The sequence below is a fragment of the Neophocaena asiaeorientalis genome, unplaced genomic scaffold (genome assembly GCF_003031525.2).
Source record: "Neophocaena asiaeorientalis asiaeorientalis breed wild unplaced genomic scaffold, Neophocaena_asiaeorientalis_V1.1 scaffold40, whole genome shotgun sequence".
Classification (NCBI taxonomy): domain Eukaryota; kingdom Metazoa; phylum Chordata; class Mammalia; order Artiodactyla; family Phocoenidae; genus Neophocaena; species Neophocaena asiaeorientalis.
Genome location: NW_020185335.1, coordinates 11,107,729 through 11,119,901, shown reverse-complemented (window position 1 = coordinate 11,119,901; position 12,173 = coordinate 11,107,729). Strand labels below are relative to the sequence as shown.

Sequence of the window (12,173 nt, the reverse complement as noted above, 5' to 3'; positions counted from 1 at the left end):
CAGATACGAAGAAACCTGTTTGAGACATATGCCCTTAGCGAGAGAGAAAAGAGATTTGATCTTTTTTTTTGTTGAATGCCTATATGTGATTTCATGACCGTTTTTTCCCCAGTTATTAATTTCTAGAGGCCTATACCCATAGCGGGAGACAGTACTTTCCTACATTGTCATATTAACTGGAGTCTGACATCAATTCATTAGGTTTTGAATAATCATGGGTTACTGAAGCAAAATGGAAAGTATCCTGCATGCATATATTCACTTCTAAGTGAAACTTAATATTACTTGGATACAATATTAAAAAGTAAAAACTGATGTTTTCCCCCTGATATCCATTCATCTGTTGAGGGACACGTAGGTTGCTTCCATGTCTTGGCTATTGTAAATAGTGCTGCTATGAACATAGGGGTGCATGTATTTTTCTGAATTATAGTCTTCTCCAGATATATGCCCAGGAGTGGGATTGCACTTAGATTATCATACTAAGTCATCTATTTTACATTTGGTAGTGTATATATGTCCATGCCACTCTCTCACTTCATCCCAGCTTCCCTTTCCCACCCCACCATGTCCTGAAGTCCATTCTCTACATCTGCGTTTTTATTCCTGTCCAGCCCCTAGATTCATAAGAACCTTTTTTTTTTTTTTTTAGATGCCATATATATGTGTTAGCATATGGTATTTGTTTTTCTGTTTCTGACTTACTTCACTCTGTATGACAGACTCTAGGTCCATCCACCTCACTACAAATAACTCAATTTCATTTCTTTTTATGGCTGAGTAATATTCCATTGTATACATGTGCCACATCGTCTTTATCCATTCATCTGTCGATGGACACTTAAGTTGCTTCCATGTCGTGGCTATTGTAAATAGTGCTGCAATAAACATTGGGGTGCATGTGACTTTTTGAATTATGGTTTTCTCAGGGTATATGCCCAGTAGTGGGATTGCTGGGTCATATGGTAGTTCTATTTTTAGTTTTTTAAGGAACCTCCATGCTGTTCTCCATAGTGGCTGTATCAGTTTACATTCGCACCAGCAGTGCAAGAGGGTACCCTTTTCTCCACACCCTCTCCAGCATTTGTTGTTTGTAGATTTTTTGACGATGGTCATTCTGACCGGTGTGAGGTGATACCTCATTGTGGTTTTGATTTGCATTTCTCTAATGATTAGTGATGTTGAGCATCCTTTCATGTGTTTGTTGGCAACCTGTATGTCTTCTTTGGAGAAATGTCTATTTAGGTCCTCTGCCCATTTCTGGATTGGGTTGTTCATTTTTTTGATATTGACTGGTGACTTATTTGGGAGTGATTTCCATTAGTGGGGAAGAAACAAGCTTGAAGGAAGCTGATCAGTGGTTCATGAAGCATGAGAACAGATACTCTTAAAATTTTTTTTTTAATTTTTAATTGAAGTATAGTTGATTTACAATGTTGTATTAATTTCTGCTGTACAGCAAAGTGATTCAGTTATACATATGTATACATTCTCTTTCACATTCTTTTCCATTGTGGTTTCTCACAGAATTTTGAATATGGTTCCCTGCGCTCTACAGTAGGACCTTGTTGTCTATCCATTCTGTATAGTTTGCATCTGCTCATCCCAAACTCCCACTCCTTCTCTTCCCCACCCCCCCAGCCCTGGCAACCACAAGCCTGTTCTCTATGTCTCTGCATCTGGGGAACAGATACTCTTTAGTGGGGCTGGTGGAAATTTAAATACATTAACACCCAAAGACAGTTCTAGAGTAAACATTCAAATAAGTATCTGCTAAAATAGGAACACAAATGTAATTAATCATCAGAAGGATGGCTACTTCTAATGGTGGCAGACCATCAACTTTTGTTAGCGCAAGAACTCAAAGGAAATGCATAATTACTTTGAATTTGGTTTTTCACTGTCAGCTTTAGTAATTTGGTTGAATTTCTTTACTGAAAAAATATTTTTCTCTTTTTATGGAACTAATTGAATATCTCAGAGGAATCCATTATAATTTTTTCACTCTGAATATAATATGAAGTCATTTGGTACAATGGATGAGAAGGCATTATGAGTATTTGAAATATGGTCATAAGAATTGGCCTTTCGTGAACTTAATTATACTACTGTCTTCAGTTCCCCGTGTGTTATTCCCAGGCCAGGATGGTGATGTCTTTTTCTGAAGTCAAGTAAAATGAGCTTGTTTTTCTTTTGTTGAGAAGGTAAAGACTTGATTCTCAAAATCCTCAAGGAAAGCCTCTCCCAGTTTATATGCACAGGGTGGAAAAAAAATCACCATCCAAAATGAAATGTGATTCAATATGTAACGGTTCCTCACGAACTCTTTGGCTCCAATAGTTCCGGAGGCCCAGGAAATACTGGAGCTTCTAGGTATTCCCTGGCACTCAGCAAAAGTCCCACGGCCCTCCTCTCCCCCTTTCCACCAGCAACCCCAAGCTCCCAAGGGCCCACTCCTAGCTCCAAAGGGATATGGAGCTAGACCTGCACTTGCTCCTCCGGGCAGCTCCTCAGAGGAACCCAGGGCCGCATTCCCGGAGGACACATTAAGGCTCAGAGAAAGTCCCACCTCGCAACCTGTGGAGGGATTGCTTGTCTCTGCAAGGGCTTCTGTGTTTAGAGTGTCAGGAGAGGGAAGGGTCCCGAGAGATGAACCACTCCTGTCAGTGGGTCTTAAATTGAACGGGAGGTGGGTTCCCCTTTGGGAATCTGATGAAGGTCATGGTCCTGCCTCCAGGGAAATGCATGTCCGTTCACACCGAGGGGTCCGCAGTCACTGGGAGTACTGGAAGTGCAGCCTGGGCTCTGAGCATGTTCAGAGCTGCTGATCTAAAACACCCTGGTTTTAGTTGTTGTGAGGCTGAGGTCAGAGAGTTTGAGGACGGGCTCAGATAAACTCCGTGAGTCTCAGGCCTCCTTCTCTAGAGCAAGGGTTAAACTTTGCTTTCTATGTCTGAACTTGCACTGTGTAGCTTGATTCTTACAGGCTCTCATTTCAACCATGAAAGCAAACTAAAATTCCTAAACCATGATTTGGGGTTATTATTTTTTGTATCTTTTTCTTATGAGCTACTTTTTATTGTGGTAACATATATATATAATATTTACCATATTAACCGTTTACAAAATTAATTAATTTATTTTTGGTTGCACTGGGTCTCCTCTAGTTGCAGCGAGCGGGGCTACTCTTCGTTGCGGTGCGTGGGCTTCTCATTGCGGTGGCTTCTCTTGTTGTGGAGCACGGGCTCTAGGTACGTGGGCTCAGTAGTTGTGGCTCACAGGCTCTAGAGCACAAGCTCAGTAGTTGTGGCGCACGGGCTTAGTTGCTCCGTGGCATGTGGGATCTTCCCACACCAGGGCTCGAACCGGTGTTCCCTGCATTGGCAGGCGGATTCTTAACCACTGTGCCACCAGGGAAGTCCCATTTTAACCATTTTTAAGTGTACAGTTCAATGGCATTGAGTACATCCCCACTGTGCAACCATCACCACTATCCATCTTGAGAACTTTTTCATCTTCCCCACCTGAAACTCTGCCCCCGTTAAATGACAACTCTCTCTTCCTCCCCACAGCCTTCAAATCTTGGTGGGTCATTCATTTTGTTTCAAGCTTTCATGCTGCCAAACAATGGCTTGACATGGGTGAAACGGTCACCATTTTCTTTCCTGGATCTGAATGAGTGAATCTGTTCCATCAAGGGGACTGCGCCTTGAAGACCACAGAGATGCTCTGACATCGTGACGTTGTGCTCTGGACCACTGCTTGCTCCCAGTTCTGGATTCGTCGTTCCCACTCGGCACTGACAGCTTGTAATACCTCACGCATTGATCAGGACAGGAACAAATTGATCCTGCCGCTTGATTTTGAACCAAGACAATTTAACTTGTACTTCTTCACTGTGGTGGTGGTAACTTCCTCATGAGACGGTCGAGTTGGTGTCCTGTGCTCAGTGCCAGCTGTCCCGGCCAAACCCTCAGTCTGGTTGGTTCAGCATTTGATGCTTGGACTTCTGCGTTCTAGGTTTATTTGGGGGCAGAGCTGTGCGTTTTCTAAGAGAAGGAGGATCATGTAACTAATGAAAGTGAGCATTTATGGAGAGAAGCTGAACCCCCGCTGTAAATCAGAGTAAGAAAAGTTCAAGCAAACCAGAGAGGTTGCTGTTTTGAGCCCGTGGGGTTCTACCTTCCAATTTTCCGTCATTTTTTCAGAAGAGGAAACTGGGGTTCAGAAAGATTAAGTAACTTGTCCAAGGCTCTGTAGCATTGGTGGTGTGTCACCTGTTTGAGGGCTGTGGCCTATAAGACACAGTGTTCCCATGCCATGCACACTTTGGGAGCTCTAGCAAGGGAGTGGAATGATTGGTGATTGTAGCACAACCCACCATCTGTGCCAGACTCATCCGTGGAGCTCAAAGTTTAGGTATTTTGCTGCTTGTGGTTGGCATCAAATCAAGTATTGGTAGAAAGGGTAAAAAACAATCTCTGTGCTTTCGTTACTTAAGTGACCAACAATACATTGCTTTTTGTGGAAGGTGGGCGGAGCTAAGGCCTGTACCCAAGGAAACATGTCACACGTGGGTCTCCTGGCACTGCTTTGATGCTGTGGGTGGATGTAATGAGAAGCAGGGCCAGGTTTTTTTTGTTTGTTTGCTTGTTTTTTTAATTATGGGAATGTTATTTTATTCAGAACCCTGACCAAACAGGATTTCCACTTAGCCAAAAAAACACTGAAATTTTCTGATATGTTCCATTATTCAGAAGATATATATTTACATATATATATATATATATACACACACACACATATATATGATGTGCATGATATAACAGACAAAAACAGTGTGATTCTAATTAAAAGATATCTATGATTAGGAAAAAGATTAGAAAGAAATATATCAAAGCCTAAATAATGATTCTCTCTCCAGGGAATTAACATTAAAATAATACTTTTCTCCTTTCAGTCTCCTTTAATAATAACCATGATTACCATAATAATCAGAAACAGAAATGTAAACTCAAAAGCTATACAGGGCTTAAAAATATTTTTTTCCAATTCCTCTTTCTTTCCTCTAATTGTTTTTACAATGAATTGATATTCAGTAAATTCACAGCGTTCTGCAACTACTACCACCATCTAATTTTAGAACATTTCCATCACCCCAAAAAGAAAGCTCGGGCCCATTTGTACTGACTCTTCATACCTACTTCCAGTACTAGACAACCACTAATCTACTTTCTTTTTCTATAGGTTTGTGTCTTCTGCACGTTTCTATAAATGGCATCATACAACGTAGCCTTTTGTGTCCAGCTTTGTTCACTCAGCGTGATGTTTTTGAGGTTCATCCATGTTACAGCAAGCATCAGTACTTCACTCCTTTTTATAGCTGGATCATATTCCATTCAGCTGATGGACCACATTTTGTTTATCCATTCACTAGCTAACGGACATTTGGGTTGTTTCTACTTTTTGTCTGTTACGAATAATGCTGCTGTGAACATGTGCATACAGGGACCAGATTTTCACATGCTACAATGTCCCTAGACTAGTAAGATAGGACCCCAGTGCATCTCCTCAAGAGAGTCCCCTTGGAAGAATAGGGTCCCTGGTCTTTCCACGTTTGGCTGGGCTGGCTTCATATGCAGAGAAGGTTGAATCTCAGCGAGAACTTTCAGAAGCTAGCTCTGAGAAGTAAAGGAAGGTAGTAAGTTTTTCTAGTCACTGGGCCTAGAGGCGTGTAGCATGTGTCTTACCTTGGGAATCGTGAATTTTGTATGGGGAATAGTGTCCACAGTGAGGCTGCCTGCTTGAAGAATAAAATGCAGGAAGAGAAAGTGAGAGGAGGGAAAGACGGGAAGCTCATTTCTGAGCTCCACGGGCTCTGAGCATCGGGACTGTTCTCCGGCATCATCCTATTATAATAGGTACCTGGTAGCTACCTACCTGGTAGGTGTTTGTGAGTGTGTGTGGTGAAGGAAAATGCAGTGTTTATCATAAGTTGCCACACAAGGAGAATGGGTGGCTCACGCTCAAAAAGCCTACACTCCCCTGGTTGAGTTTTGAATTAATTTAGGTTGATTTGAAAAAGCTAAGGATGTGTTGCTCTTTCCATGCATGTAATCATATGTGTTTATATTTCCATACGTTTCCTTCTATTCTGAGAAAGTGTCCTCCTTTCCCCCACCTAGGGCAGAAACAAGGGTGTGTGTGGGATGGGGTCTGTGGAACTGGGGCTCAGAGTAGGGAGTCCACACCAGGAACAAGGAGGGAGACCTCAGCTGGGTGCCTTAGGAAAGCCTGAGGCCTACACTCTGGGAGGGAAATCAGGAGGACGGGCCAATTCATGAGTAACCACAGTTCAGATGTGGCCCCTGACTGAAGGCTGGGCACCCCTGCTAGATTCTGAGGCTTGTCTGTCAGGGCAGAATGCTTGGGTGGGGCAAGCTACTCCCCACAAGTTCCTTCCGCAGTTCTGGGCATCTGTTGAACCTTAGCTAAGCAGCTGTGAGCAAATAAATGTCACACTTCTTATTTCATGTGAACAGGGCTCTAAGCTATCTTTACCTTTGCTCAGAAATGGGAGTGAACCAGGATTCTTCTCTGTATGGTCCCCCTTCGTATTGCTTAGTTCATCCCTGTGTTCTATTTACTATGGTTTGCAGGATCAGTATTTTACAGATTTTTAAATTTTTTTTTGGCATGTGCCCTGTAAGCCAAGAATCTCGTCGTATTTTAATTCATAAGCATTTTTTATTGCTTTGTTAATAGAGATCTTACCAATATCATTTTATATTTTGAAAACATTTAATAGTAAACCAACCAAAAACCTGGTAGAAAATAGATTTGCAAACTATGCCAGGTTTCCACGGGTGATACTCGATGTAGAGCTGAGGCAATTATTCACATAATTCAGACTCAAAAATTCTTCTGGAGGAGAAATAATCTGAAACCTGAACGGTTTAAAAAAAAAGTCCACCTTTTGGCTTTTTTTGTTTCCATTTTACGGACTTCAAAGAAAAGGCCAAAGTAGGGGAATAGTTGATTTGAAGGCCATGTTTAAACATGACAGTTTTATTTTATTCATTCAGCCAATAATTATTTATTGGGGCTCTGCCCTGTGTCTTACTGGATATGCACAAAAATCAACCATACAGGGTGTCTGTTCTTGAAATGTTAGCAGTGTGGCAGGAACAGATACGTAAACAGATGCAAGATAGCACTTTTTTTGGTTTTTTTTGGTTTTTTTTGAGGATAGCACTTTAAGTGCGGGAAGAGACGTGAGGATAAAATGTCACGGGAGCTTGTGACATGGAATAATTAACTGTCTGGGGACAGTTCCAAAGGCTCCATGAAGATGTGGCTTAGAAGCGAGAAAACTTTGTGTAGCTGGAGAAGGTTGTTCTAGACAGAGGGAATCGTGTGACTATTTTGTGGGAATAAGTTTTCGTAGACTTTTAAGCAGGATGCTGGCGTTGTTAAGAGCAGGGGATGCTGGAGGCAGGGAAAGGAGAGGGCTTGAGTGAGGAGAGAGGGCACAGGAGGACCAGCTGGGCGGCCAGTGCAGTAACGCGGACTGACGATGGGGGATGAGGTGAGGGCAGCCAGGGTGCAAGAGCAGAGGCTGGATTCAGGGGGCTGGATAGACAGTGAGAGCTGGACTGGGAGCGATGGGGCAGGAGCCTCAGTGGGGATGGGGTTCCAGCTTGGGGACCGTGCAGGTGGTGATGCTATTACCCAAGCTGGGGAAGAGGGAATACCAAGGAGTACAAGCTAAGAGACCCCTCGGCACGATGAACTGAGCTGGCGTAGATGGGCATTGCAGACGGTATTTTAATGCCCAAGTCAGCTTTTCTCCCCAATAACGTTTGAAAACATTATGTTTAAGATGGTTGATTTGGCTGGTCAGCATGGAAATGCCCTGCTGTCAGGTAGATGAAGGGTGGCTTAAGTCTCCCCACTCAGACAGAAGCAAGCTCCGTGAATGGATGTCGAGGGTGGCATTTTCTGGCTAATTCTCTGATTCAGAGCCCTACTCCGAGTGGAGGGCTCTGCAGCCCATCCCTGCTCTAGAAAAATGCTCAGACCACCACGAGGGTGGTCGCCAGATGGCATGTCATAGTTTGCTTCAGACACTGTTGATTCTGCAATGAAAAGTTTAGAAAAATCAGTCCATAACTCAGCTCAAGTGGGTTGACTTAAATATTTAAGTTTTACAACATTAAAGTCCTTACAAAGCACCAGGAATTTTGCATTCCTGATTTCCCATCCTTGTAACAACGCAGCAGGGCAGGTGGCGTTATCCTCACTCTGCAGGTGGGGAAACAGGCTGAGAGGGCCTAAGTCTCACACTGATGGTGGCACAGTGAAGTTGGGGAGCTGGCCCATTCCGAGGGTTAGCAGAGCACCAGGCCCCAGTCTCTCTGTGGAGTGTACTTGCTGCCTACAGATGGCTCTGATCACAGCCTTTCTATTACCAGATCTCAAGAGCTCTTTTATCGGGCCATTTTGTCAGTGACAAAATTGTAGCTAGTATTCTCAGCGTGATTGATATTTTACTGGTACTTGAAATAACAAGGAGTGATCACTGGGCCTTCAATTTATTTTTCTTCCTCAATTACTATAACAGCTGAGATAAGGGGTGTTAAACTGGCTTAATTGGGTTGCCATCATAACTAATGGCTTGATTTTATCCAAACTAGCATCTTTTAAGTAGAATTAATCTAAGTAATTTGACTACATCCCCTAAGCAGTCTTGGTTGATCTACACAAAGAGGCATCTTTTTGAAGTTCAGGTCCCTGTCATCCCCAGTTTGGGGGCCGTTGTTATCCTGTGGTTTAGTGGTCATTTCACTATGGGGCCGAATAACTTTTTTTCTCTTTTAATCAATTTAAAAGTATTTTGCACAATATTTCAATTTAGAATCACTTTGCGTTATCAGAACGTCTATTATATAGGAGACTGAAGGAAAAGACAGGTGAGGACCTGAGATATCTTAGCTTATGAAAAATCATTATCTTGGTCTATTCCATTTTAATTTTACAGCTATTATGCTTGGTTCTCTATCTGGGTCTTCTTGGTAACCCACAGCACATTTTCCACTGACAGACTCAAACATACTTTACACAAGTTGCTAAGTTATGAAAACATGCCGCCAAATTTAGCGATAGCCGGGCTTGTTTTTATGCTATCATCCTTCCCTCGTTCCTTTCAGTGAAAATAGATGGGGATGTGACGCTTGACAGTTGCATAAAGCCTTCATATGGATGCTAGAGACAGCACGCGTTTCCTGGTTCAAACTATTTCGTACGCACCAAGCCTTAGTAAGAACGAAGAGAGAGAATTTTTTTCTTTTTTCTTTAAACTCGCTGCATAGCCTGGGTGCTGGGAGCAAGGGCACTTGAACTTCCTGAAGCAGAGTATGTGTCTTTGGCATTTGGAGTCACAATTTAGAACTTCTCTGAGGGCATAAGAGCCATTCAATAACAATCATGGAACGCTGAACCCTACACAATTTCAGAACAGGAGGAGGAGTGAAAGATGAGGTTACAGGTGAGAAGGGGGTAGGAAGACCAGCCTGACAGAATCCTGAGCAGGAGGCAGTAAGCCAAGAAGCACCAGCCGGCTATGCCTTCTTGCCCATGGCCATCTCCAGTGGGATTCCAGAACTCTTACAAGAAACTGCTTGTGGCAGTTTTCGGCCCACATAAGACAGTGAGGCTAACACTTGACCTTTCTGGCGATTACCTGAGCAGCAACGATAATCACACTGGGATTTGCCCGGTGCTAATTGCTGCTGCTTTGCACCCCTGTCAGCACATCCCCAAAGGGATGTCACCTGACTGCATTCCTGAATGTCGTCTCTCCATCTTGGTATTTTCCTTAACAGTCATTTTTTTTTTCCCCTTTCTTAACATATGCCAGAAATTCTGTGTTCGTTTAAGTCTTTAATGAAGGAGTTCCTGTACTCTGAAGGCACTAATCTGGACCACATAAGATAAGTGATGATAATCGTTTCTAAAGGTAAACTGCTCGCCAACACGGAAAGTCACACCATATCATCTGTAGGATGAAAGGCTTTACTGTGCCAATCATTCAACCACAGCCATTGCTGCTTTAGCAAAACAAAAGCATTTCGCTTATAATAAAACAATGTTGTTAGGTAATTTATAGCTCATTAAAACCGATGACAGTTTACGAAAAGTGCCTTGTACATCCTTGAGAGTGCTGTGGGTTACAACCTAGCCTCTATCTGTAGGGAGTGATTAGTGTCTTTCCCTCCCCGAATCATCCATAACCCGGGCATTATCAATATTACTGTGAAGCGCGATTCTGGAATCTATATAGACTTGCTTTGGGGCCCCCCCACAAGCAAACAGGTCCAAAGAATTTTTAATTTCTATTAACTCAGAACAGATTTCCAGCCCTGTATCTGACTATTTTTTTTACATTCCTCCATTCTGATATCACAGTTTCTAGTCTCTAAGAGGCACCTAAAAAGTATATTCTCTTTCTGCACTGCCTCACCACTATTCTGAACTGAATAAGTAGAGCTGTGTGTAGCAGCTATGATGGGGTCACTTCGCTTTTTGCCAAGTGTTGCAGGGACTGCAGAGCGCATGCTTCACCTTGTTCTCTCTGCAGACATCCTGTCATTCACCCCTGTTGGCAGTCTGCCACCCGCCCACCCCCAGCAGCTGGGGACTGTCCTTCCTTAGAATGACAAGATGCTGAAAGTCTAGCTTTAGGGTAACAGATACTTAGAGAGCACATGAATGGTCACAGCCTCCTGGGGAAGGCACAGTGGACCAGGGACACGCTCCCTGTGTAGCCATATATATATTTTTTCTTAAGTTGTATTGAAATATAGAAACTTTCATGTTTCCACAAATACACAGCTTGAAGAAACTTCACAATCTGAACACACCCATGTAGTTAGCCCAGTGTATACACAAGATCAAGAAACTCCTCCACAGTTCCTTAAAACACTAAAAATAGAGCTACTGTAGGCATATATCTGGAGAAAACCATAATTCGAAAAGACACATGGCACCCCAATGTTCATTGCAGCACTATTTACAGTGGCCAGGACATGGAAGCAACCTAAACGTCCATCAACAGATGAATGGATAAGGAAGATGTGGTACATATTTACAAAGGAGTATTACTCAGCCATAAAAAGGAATGAAATAATGCCATTTGCAGCAACATGGATGGACCTAGAGATTATCATACTAAGTGAAGTCAGACAGAGCAAGACAAACATCATATGATATCATTCATATGTGGAATCTAATTTTAAAAAATGATACAAATGAACTTATTTACAAAACAGAAAGAGGCTTACAGATATCGAAAACAAACTTATAGTTACGAAAGGGGAAAGCAAGGGGAGGGATAAATGAGGAGTTTGGGATTAACAGATAGACACTATCATATATGAAATACATAAACAACAAGGACTTACTATATAACACAGGGAACTACACTTAATATTTTGAAATGACCTACAAGGGAAAAGAATCTGAAAAAGAATATATATATATTCTTTTTTAGCTATATATATAGTTATTTACAACATTGTATATCAACTATACTTCAATTAAAAAAAGAGCCCTTCCACAACGTAATCTGGAAGCATGGATTAGTTTCGCCCATTTGACCTTCATATAAATGGAATCATTCCATGTGCAATCTTCTGCTTCAGCCTTCTTTTTGCTCAATGTTACGTTTGCAAGATTCATTCGTGTTGCTGTGAATAGCTGCACGTCATTCATTCTCAGCGCTGTACAGACCCAACTGTGTGAATGTTCCACCATTTATTTATTCTACTTTTGTTGGGCATTTGGACAGTTTCCAGTTTTGAGCTATCATGAATAGTGCTGTTATTTACATTCTGGCAGAGGGGTTCTGGTGAACAGATACACACACTTCCCGTTGGATGTACAGCTAGGCACATAATTCCTGGATCATAGGGGATGCATATGTTCACCCTTTGTTGATACTTGCAGTTTCCAGAGTGGCTGTACCAGTTTACACTTCTCGCGGCTGGATATGAGAGTTCTAACGATTTCATATCCTTGCCGACACTTGGCATCTTCCATCTTTTCACTTCAGTCATTTTGAAGGTGTGCTGAGTATTGAATTTCATTGCATTTCCTTGATCAATTTGTATTTT

The 12,173-nt window shown here is 42.3% G+C and overlaps 1 protein-coding gene across 1 annotated transcript in view; it reads right to left on the bottom strand.

Annotated features, from left to right (window-relative positions):
* Nucleotides 1–12,173, bottom strand: part of CDH13 (cadherin 13) — a 991,194-nt gene that overhangs the window by 13,160 nt on the left and 965,861 nt on the right. The window lies entirely within an intron of this gene.